We start from the raw sequence: 9,632 nt of genomic DNA on the forward strand, positions 1-9,632 counted from the left end.
AAGTCAAGGTCAAATGAGGTAAAAACTATAACAAAGCAATATGACGAGGTACAAATCACCTGGCAAATTTTGGTATAAGTTCTTCACTCAAAATCGAACTAAAATCACCTTATGTCTTTTTTTTTTATTTAACGTGCAATAGGTATAACAATATGAATAATAGCGAGAAGATTCCATTGTTTTTGTAAACCCTTCAGGTTTCAGGTGCAACATGTTTTCTAACAAAGACTGTTTGTCTGCAAGTGATCGGAGGGAAATTTTGAGCAGAATTATGTCCGCCCATACCGTGGAACCTGTCAAAGAATTTAATAAATAAATTCTGAGGTTTTTGCAACAACATGATTTGTTGAGAGAGAGAGAGAGAGAGAGAGAGAGAGAGAGAGAGAGAGAGAGAGAGAGAGAGAGAGAGAGAGAGAGAGCTACAGATATAATGTGGTTCTATGCTTGGTTTGCTTCACTGCTCTATCTCATATGAGATATCTATAGATTTATCAGTGCTTCTAAATCTTCTTCAAATATATTCTAATGATTTTAAAAACCCGCCGCAATGATACTAAGGAGGTTGTTATTTCTTACATGGCGGAATCTGATGTTATATAAAGATAAACTTCAATTTCGTTTATAGCTGGCAACAAAAAGTATAAATAGCTGTTTATCATATTTGGAATAAAAAGGATTTGTTTAAGAATTAAATCTGCAACCTTACGGGTATATATATATGAAATAGCAGAATTAATATCAAGCAGACACACCTCCTCATAAAACCCACATCCAGTTCTGAAAAGTCAAGCGAGCTAATACCATGAAAACAGAACTGTGTCTTCAATGATTCGAAAACAAGAGCTTATAATATATTGGTCACATGTTAGTCAGTTCGATTTGAGTGCGATTTCCCGAATTATCTCTGTCATTGACAGATTATTGAACACACCCATTGCAAACCTATGTCGTCTCGTCAAACAAATATAAAACCAAATCTGCAGGCCATTGTGCAAAAATAACATTTGCCAATTTTAATGTGCAACGCTTCAGCGCAACTTTTTTTAATTTTCCAAAAGGGGAAAAATAAAGGATCTATATATATATAGAGGTCTAGATTCATTATAAATAACGACATAAATGTCGCCCGACTTGTGTCAGTTTGTGCGATAATTGACCTTCGTTCGGAACCCCTCTGACAGCGAGGGTTTTCCCCGTTCTTCAGGATCACGGAGTCTAGGTTTATGCGATCATAATTTGAAAACATCCCTAGGTCGTTGACCCTCATTCAGAATGAATTCATCGCCGGCCATTCCTGACTCACCAACAACCATTTTATAACACTATATTCGTAACCGTCCATTCTCAAAATTTTTCCGCAAGGTCCTTTTGGGACATTGGAAAACGACTTCGTTTTTATTTTTATTACGGAAAAGCAACAGTTCTCGATACGTTAATATGGCATCGAATTCATCAAAATAAATGATATATCGGGACCATTTTTCCTTAATGCATAAGCAGAGGTCAAATGGAAACTGGCAAATGGGAGCTGAATTAGCTGCCTCGTGATCATGAATGTCAATGCGTTAAAGTCAAATTGCTTCCGTTTTTCAGACATCAATTGTCTTGTTTTACATACATCATTTAAATGACGGGACTAGTTCTGAAATGAAAAAAATCTAACGTTTATATGTTGTCAGTTTTTCTCATATCTAGCATTTATAATTATTAAACTACATTTATTTTGTATTATAAAAATCAATAACATTTAATGCATATGATACATATAAATTGTTAAGGAAATGCGCTTTTTACGACAGAAAGATTGCACAGAGTGGGTGAAAAAAAATACAGTGCAAGGTTAAAGTCATTTACAAAAAGTACATTGTGTTTTAGTTTAAAATGAAATGATTTGTGATAATAAAGCATTCTGAGGAACAAAACTGTTCTACATAATTTACGAACTCCTTCTCAAGGTTGCCCAATGGACCATTAGCAAACTAACCGCTATCCAGTGGCAAAATTCAAAACATTAAAGTCACTCGCCATATATATATTTATATTACTTGTTACGATGATGAATCACCAATGTTTTACGCATATTGATGTCGATCACGATATTTCCAAGTTCTAGTACTCTGCAAAGCAAGAAAGAGTATTGTAAGTGAGTAAAGTAAGCGAGAAAGCGGCAAAAATATCAATAAACTAGAAAATTAAGATAGAAGCATTTTAAAAAGACCTTGGACTTTCAGTAGGACGTAGCTATCTAATTTTTGCGTCAAAACAAGTTTAAAAATGACGCGGTTTCAAGCGAAATATGCACCGATTGTGTAGTCTTAGCTCAAAAGCCAGATAAATCAAGTTGATTTCAGAGAGCCATGGCTGAGTGGCCGACACTGACATAGACAGGCCTACGTCACAATGCTGTTTAACACAACTACCTAAAGTCCAAGCTCTTGTTAAAATGGTTCTAAATATGCTTGAAGCTTGTGTTTAGATTGGTTGGGTAGTCAACAATTTAACCATCGGAACTGCATTAAACTCTCAGACATGGTTTTTATAAACTATTATTTAGTAAAGAAAAATTCCAGATAATTTGAAGTAAGGGCTCTTCGTCATAAGAGGTGCGTATATCCAAACTCTTCTTGGTCAATAGAACTGTGGACAACGCTAAAAGATGCCACGACAATATGCATTGGACTTCATAATGCCTTTCTAGACAAGGTGTTTCAAGATACCCCGTGCCCAAACGGTCGAAGACCATTTGGTTGTTGCAGTTGGAATCAATGTAAGATCAGGAATGATAATAAAGACAAAGCACTACGTTTAGCTCTCAGAGTTAAAGATATAGAATTAATTATTGATCAATTGAAGTTGTGTTTTTTTTTCATTCCAAAGGACCATATAAATATGTTCCAATAATATTTTGAGTGCACGGTATAAAACAGAAATTGATTCTAATCTTCAAGATATAACGTGTTTTTGTTTTATGTCAGTTCTTAATATAGTCCTATACAAGCTTTGTATGCCGCTTTTTGCCAAACTCGCAGAATTGAAAACAACCAAATAAAATACAGTTACAGATTTCAGTTATGGAAAATAAGTAAAAGCATTCATGAACATATCACTGTAATACAATGCCGTACATGGCTCTGCACGTAATCAACGTAACCAAAAGGACAGCTTTGATATAATTCTAAGTTTGTCAGTGTATTCTTTTTATCGGAATTTTGTACATAAACACTTTTCTGGTTTACTGGATTTCAACTGATCCGGCAGCAAGATTCGACCAATCTGAACTTTCCTGACTTTGATTTGAACTAATCGTCCGACAGAACGACTTCAGCAAATTTACACACATAAACATTAAAAAAGATTTTTGCGTCGCCGCTGTCAAGCGGAACTCCTAAAATAAGAATTGTTTTTTTAATTTGTTTTTTTTATTCTTTTGAAGTTTTAATTTATTGCACAATGTTTGATTTATTCCGAGTCTTAACAGGATCTAAATTGGTCACAGCTGACAGTTGTCCGCGCGAACACGTGATGCGGGCGCCCGATTTGTATCAGTCCGTGATACCTCTCCCTCACAGCACAGTATGGCACGCGGTGGGGTTGTCCGGTGTAAACAAGTAGGGAACTAATTACTTTGGTTAATTGTACACAGTTTAAATCAATTAATTAAGAACTTTCTGTTATTTTTATAAATTGCACCGATAACGCAATGGAGAGCTTATACTTTAATAGTGCAAGGTCTGGCCTCTTAAATCCGACTAGACTTCCAAGTTAACATCAGTTGATGATACCATTCAATTTGATTATTTTGTTCCGTGTTGCAATCGGAATTTTGTTTTTAGTTTGTATCAATCGGAACTTCTCGGTTCTTTCCCACAAACGGATTAAGCATCAGAAAATTATATTCCTTGCACCGAATGGTATTTCAACCAATGAAAAAATTGTTAATTTTCACATCATGTACATTTTCTACCAATCAGAAAGCTGTAAATTAATTCAACTCTTTACACTGTTTCAGGGAAGACGGTAATAAAATTAAGGTACATTGACGGTCTGAAAAGAGAATTAACCCTCGCAGGAATAAATGACTATTCTATTGTTCTTTAGTAAACTGCATAGGCTATTTCTGTCAAGTTGTGACCTGCGAGGTTCGTTGGATTGTGTGCATTTCAGCTACATGTAATATATTTTTCATTTATTTTTTAAGATTATTATCATAAAAAAAATGTGTTTTGTAAATATGACAACAAACATCAACTATATGTTACACAAGGCAATGAGAGTAGAATAAAATTGTATGCATTTTTTTATATAAGAAATGCATTCGTCATAATTGTATATATCAACATGTACCCTGAACCTTTAATATTCAATTTGTAAACAAGACTTGTTTTTACGTTACCCGATATCTTTCATTATTTTTCTCTTTTGCATTTTTGAATGCAAAATTAAAAACCCCTATATGAAGTGTCGTGGGAAATTTGGCGTCATCAGAAGTTGAGTACGTTCACGCACGAATATGTTATGGAGAAAGCAGTTCTTTCTCCAATAGACATCCTTTAATATCTCCCTCTCACAATGCTTTATTTACAGATATCAAAAAGTGTTAAGAGCCGGTAACTACTTCATTAAAATCAAGGATGTAGATTTTTGGTAATGTATAAATTCATTTAAGGTTGTTTGACCCCTGTGTGTGCGTTTCGTAATTTAATCGCGATGAATTACGCAAAATTTATTACTCGCTTTTAAAAGAATTCTTAAGACCCATTCAACATTTATGTCATCTTGAACGAAAGTAATTTTGTACCTAGGGGGTAAATGTTAATGGATATTGTTAACGGTAAATGTGTAAGCCTACCCTAGTTGCCTGTGTAATCTGAGTAATTCGAGGTAGGGGGAATAATACAATAGTTGAATGTTATTTACTTATATGAAATACGAAATTATCTATGTAGTACAAAATGCTAGCTTTTCTGTACACAACCATTGTCATCCTTAATGAAATATCGCCAAGTGTTTGGTGACCTTATGGAATATTTGCACGGATTGAACGAAGTCACCGTCCGTCATAAAGACATTCCTGTCTGCGCAGACGTCAAAAAACATTAGACGTGAAAAGCATTGTGGGTAAACATACAGTATCCTGTTACATCGTCACGAAACCCCGCGACGCAACGGAATTTCTCACCCAGTTCAAACCGTACAGACATCTCTAGAGAAAGAGAAGGACAAATTGGTAACAATATAAGAAGTCGACCTCTTATGAGCAATAAAAAACAGTTCATTAACTGTTTAAATACGTAGGTATTGTTATTATTTTTTTGCTTCCCCTCATACATGGTAAAATTCGCTTTTGGGGGCCATTTTTGGTGACTTTGAAAATCACGCACGTGTTGTAATATTAGAAGGGAATTAGCAAGAAAAGGGAATTTGTTGAAAAGATTTATAATGAAATAGTTTAGTTATTATTTAACTTATTTCAATTTCATCCGAAGAATGTAAAAAATTCTTTTTCTTTTTCTTCATAAATATGTGGGGTTTTTTCTTCAGGACTACTTACCAGGGGGTAGAAACCATCAAACGCTTTTAAACGTAATACCTGTATGTCTTAGAAGTTTCGTACATAAATGACAATATTAATGTAATTCTAAAACTTGGTATTATTTTGATTTCATAAGATAAAACCCATTTGCTAATGAATGGAGATATAGCTCAATGAGTTTTATATTTAAACCAATTCATGTCACGAACAAACAAATCGGGGTACAGGGGGTGCACCACTCGATATCTTCCAGATGGGTGACCAGAAATCCGTGCACCCACCCACGTGCCACGGAACAGAAGAAGTGCATTGTGTGACCACAGATGGAGAAAATGGACACCGACATTCCACAGTCGGTGTCAATAAATTATGGTCAGATGTCGAAATAAATCAGACTTTTGAGAATCGATCGCTCTCTTGTTTTGCCAAATCACGTACTAACATTTAGAGGTTTAAGCAAGGTGCATGATTTCTGCCAAATCAAGAAGATATTAAAATAACCAATAATTTGTCATCTCGTCTCATGACGTCATTTTCGACGCGCGCAGAAAAAATCTTAATACGAGCAGACACGTAGCATTGTTTTTGAAAGTGGGAGGGTGGGGTCCATTAGCTTCTATTCACTTCCATTTGTTAATTGCTCCCCGAAAAAGGGGGGAGAAGGGGGCAAATCCATGATAGTTCAATTTTTTATATGATAAAATCGGTCATCGATGTTGCTTTCAGTTATGACCACTAATCAAGTTTGGGCTGATAAAGAACCTAAATTATAACATAAGAATTTAATCAAATATTATTATTGAGTTAACCATTACAACAAAGACGCTGGTCTCGGGTAAATCGTGACTTTGAAAAAAAACTACACGTCAAAACCATTCCGGAAGGAATGTGTATGAAAAAGGTCTATGGAAGGGGGTTATATTATAGAAATCTGATTACGTTAAAATATTTAATGTATACAACATATACTGCTGAAAAACGATGAAGAACAGCTTTAAAAACAAAACACTACATTCATTCTGTCATTTCAAATTATTTTAAATGTCCCATTAATCCAGTCGATCATTAATCGAGATATTTCCCCAGTGTGAACGAGTACTCTATAAGTGTATACTGTTTTGTCATTCTTACAATAATGACTGAATATTAATTGACGTCAAAACCAATTTAAATGTATATCTATATAGATCAGATATATTGATAAGGTTGAATATATAGGCCGAAACACCTGTGCGAAATCTGATTGGGTTTTGGAACACAAACTAAAAAACACAATGCACCGAGAATGTCCTTTCATACCTCACGATCGAAATTCCTTTCATATCTAGGTGTACTATGACTATTGCAATGCAATGCAACTAGTGCATGTTGATCGTAAATTAAGATGTTGTATAACATTGAACTATATTTTTAGGCTATTACTGTCGGAGAAAAAACCTTAATCTTCCTCCACTTTCCAACATCACCCGCGCTCGTCGTTCAAGGTTTATAGCTGTGACTGGCTATACATGTACAATTCTATAAACGTCGACTGATGAGAAATTTCAGCACCAGTGTTCCAAGTTTCATTATGGCTGCAATTAAGACCTGATTGACGCCCCCCCCCCCCCCCACTCCCTCCTCGTTTAGTTAACAAATCAATAAACTTAAAGAAATAACTTGGATTTTTATATCTGATGTTTTATTTTCCCTTTAATTCCCCTTTGAGAGGAGCGTTGATGTCATTTTAGACGACAAATGTGTTTCTCGTGATAATGCCCTGTGACAGTGTTAAAAAAAAGAAGATTTTTCTAAAGCCTCCTTATACACTACGCTGAGGTGCACAAATATTGAGGTGTTTTGAAAATTTATAAATGAAACTATTTTTAAAACTGAATAACTTATTTTAAAGACCAAATTTACTATGAAAACAAAATTCTAACTTTTTATCTCTCATTTGCCAATTTTATACATAAATTATTTTTTTCTCATGAATTTATGCATACCAAAAGATCTTTCTTTGTACAAGTTTACTAAAAATTTATAGGATGATTTCGATATAAAGTTATACTTAGAACAAAAACCAGTGTAATAGATTACGCAACTTCTCGGGCCTTTCCGGCTGGCTCGGAAAAACACCTCGAATGTCAATCGCAACTTCTCGGGCCTTTCCGGCAAGCTCGGAAAAACACCTCGAATGTATTATCTAGGCGTCCATGACAACCCCCTTTTTATATTATAAAACTTCATATAAATACAACACATTTTACGATCTGTTGAGATGTAAGCTAGACTTCAATAAAGTAAATGATATACTCAAAAATATAACACAGAAGCGACTTATAATGCTGTCTAGCCGATACTTATTTTAATGGGAAGCGACTCCATTTAGTATAAAATTCTAACATCCGGTAATGTTAATACATTCGAGGTGTTTTCCGAGCCTGCCGGAAAGGCCCGAGATGCTGCGATTGAAGGGCACCTTTAATAATATTCCAAAAATGATTCTCCTCTTGAACACTCGGTTAAATGATTACAGAAATATAATTTCGGTACACCTTTACTCATTAAGTTGATAAATGCAAGTTTTTATGAAAAATAAAATAAAACCCTGCATCTAGCTCTAAAGTGTCTTTTTGTCACTTTGTAATATATATTGAAAAGTTTTTCTAAAAAATATTTTCTTATTTGAATTAATAAGAACCAACAAAAGTATTTTTCAGTTTGTCTAGGATACTGAACAGACTCCATGATATTTCGTCTGCAGTTTAAATACATTTTAAATTAGTTCAACGAACCTTATGAGCATTGATGAGAAACAGTTTTAACCATAGGCATTGGGCATGGATAAAAGTACATGTACATCATATGCGAAATATAATCCCAATTGAAAAATCGTACAATATTGGAGCCTAATCCCCCCCCCCCCCAAACAAATGCTTGAAATGTAAAAAATTGTAACCCCCCAGCTGGTTTTGAACTCATGAATTGTAATAAATGGGTATTTTTGAAAGAAACATTTAAGAGGGCTCGATGGTCGTGGTCAATTTTAGAATGTATTGATCTCCTATGGAAGAAGAGCTCTAAAAAAAAATATAGGAAGATACCCTATTTTAAAGGTTAAAATGTACGGATGTTTTCTTTGGATAATAATAATTTATAGGTAAACACATTAAGTTCTATGTGGATCTGGTGGTTCATTTGTTGACAAGCGGCGAACATCCTTAAAGAAATTGTTAAATTGTCAACCATTATGTTAATTAACTTCGTCACAACATGCAGGAGTTCCGTACACGTACCTCCATTACAGTCTGAGATGCCAATGGCATCAAAGAACATCCGGGTTACCCCTTCATAACACCTATATACATGATAGACTTTTGCCCTTTTTCGAAAATGGATCTGGGATATCTTTATCTTTTAACACTGAAACTAAGTGCTAAGGTACTATAAATAACAAATTTATCAATGAAAAGTATTGAGACGCTTTTACCGCAAAGTACGTCAAATCATTAAATGTACATCAACTTGGACAATTTTTATCAATGACAAAAACAGTGGCTTGATAGTAGAGAGAGAGACTTATCAAACTGAATATGAATCATCGTCTTTCAGTGACCTATCCTAGCAAACTAAAAACCGTAATGACGTCATAATTCACCATAAAGAGGTTTAACGTAAAAGCAGTTCTTAACGTTAATCGTTTCTTAAAACATTCTCGTAAACATTTTTGGTAGGTGTTTTATCTATGACAGCAAAAAGCAGTCGAAGTCATATTTCATTAATAAACAAAAATCGGTGTTTATTAATATCTGCCGATTTGGGATCGCGTCTAGACAGCAAGAGTCCGGCGTTGACCTCGTAGGTCATTGGCCTATTGACGAACGTTCATTTTCAATTAGTTTCCAGGGCTCTCCGAAAAACTGGGGAGGGGAGAAAAGCTCTGGACAACGAAAGAAAACGACCGTACCGATCTGGAATCATTGCTAGGTATTGATTTAATATCCAGAGAAAGTCCTTAATAAGCCCTTTCCTTCCTCCAACGTGAAAAAGCATTAGCTATTTTAGGTTCCGTGCTTTCGTGTCCAGCGAAAAAATAACCAAAATATCGCATGTGTGT

The 9,632-nt window shown here is 34.8% G+C and overlaps 1 long non-coding RNA gene across 1 annotated transcript; it reads left to right on the top strand.

Annotated features, from left to right (window-relative positions):
• Positions 1-4,332: 4,332 nt before the first annotated feature.
• Positions 4,333-5,940, top strand: LOC136271090 (uncharacterized). The gene is made up of 2 exons (XR_010708914.1): positions 4,333-5,295; positions 5,542-5,940. It is a non-coding gene; the product is annotated as an uncharacterized lncRNA (long non-coding RNA).
• The last annotated feature ends 3,692 nt before the right edge of the window (positions 5,941-9,632 follow it).

Source organism: Magallana gigas, chromosome 8 (assembly GCF_963853765.1).
Source record: "Magallana gigas chromosome 8, xbMagGiga1.1, whole genome shotgun sequence".
NCBI lineage: Eukaryota > Metazoa > Mollusca > Bivalvia > Ostreida > Ostreidae > Magallana > Magallana gigas.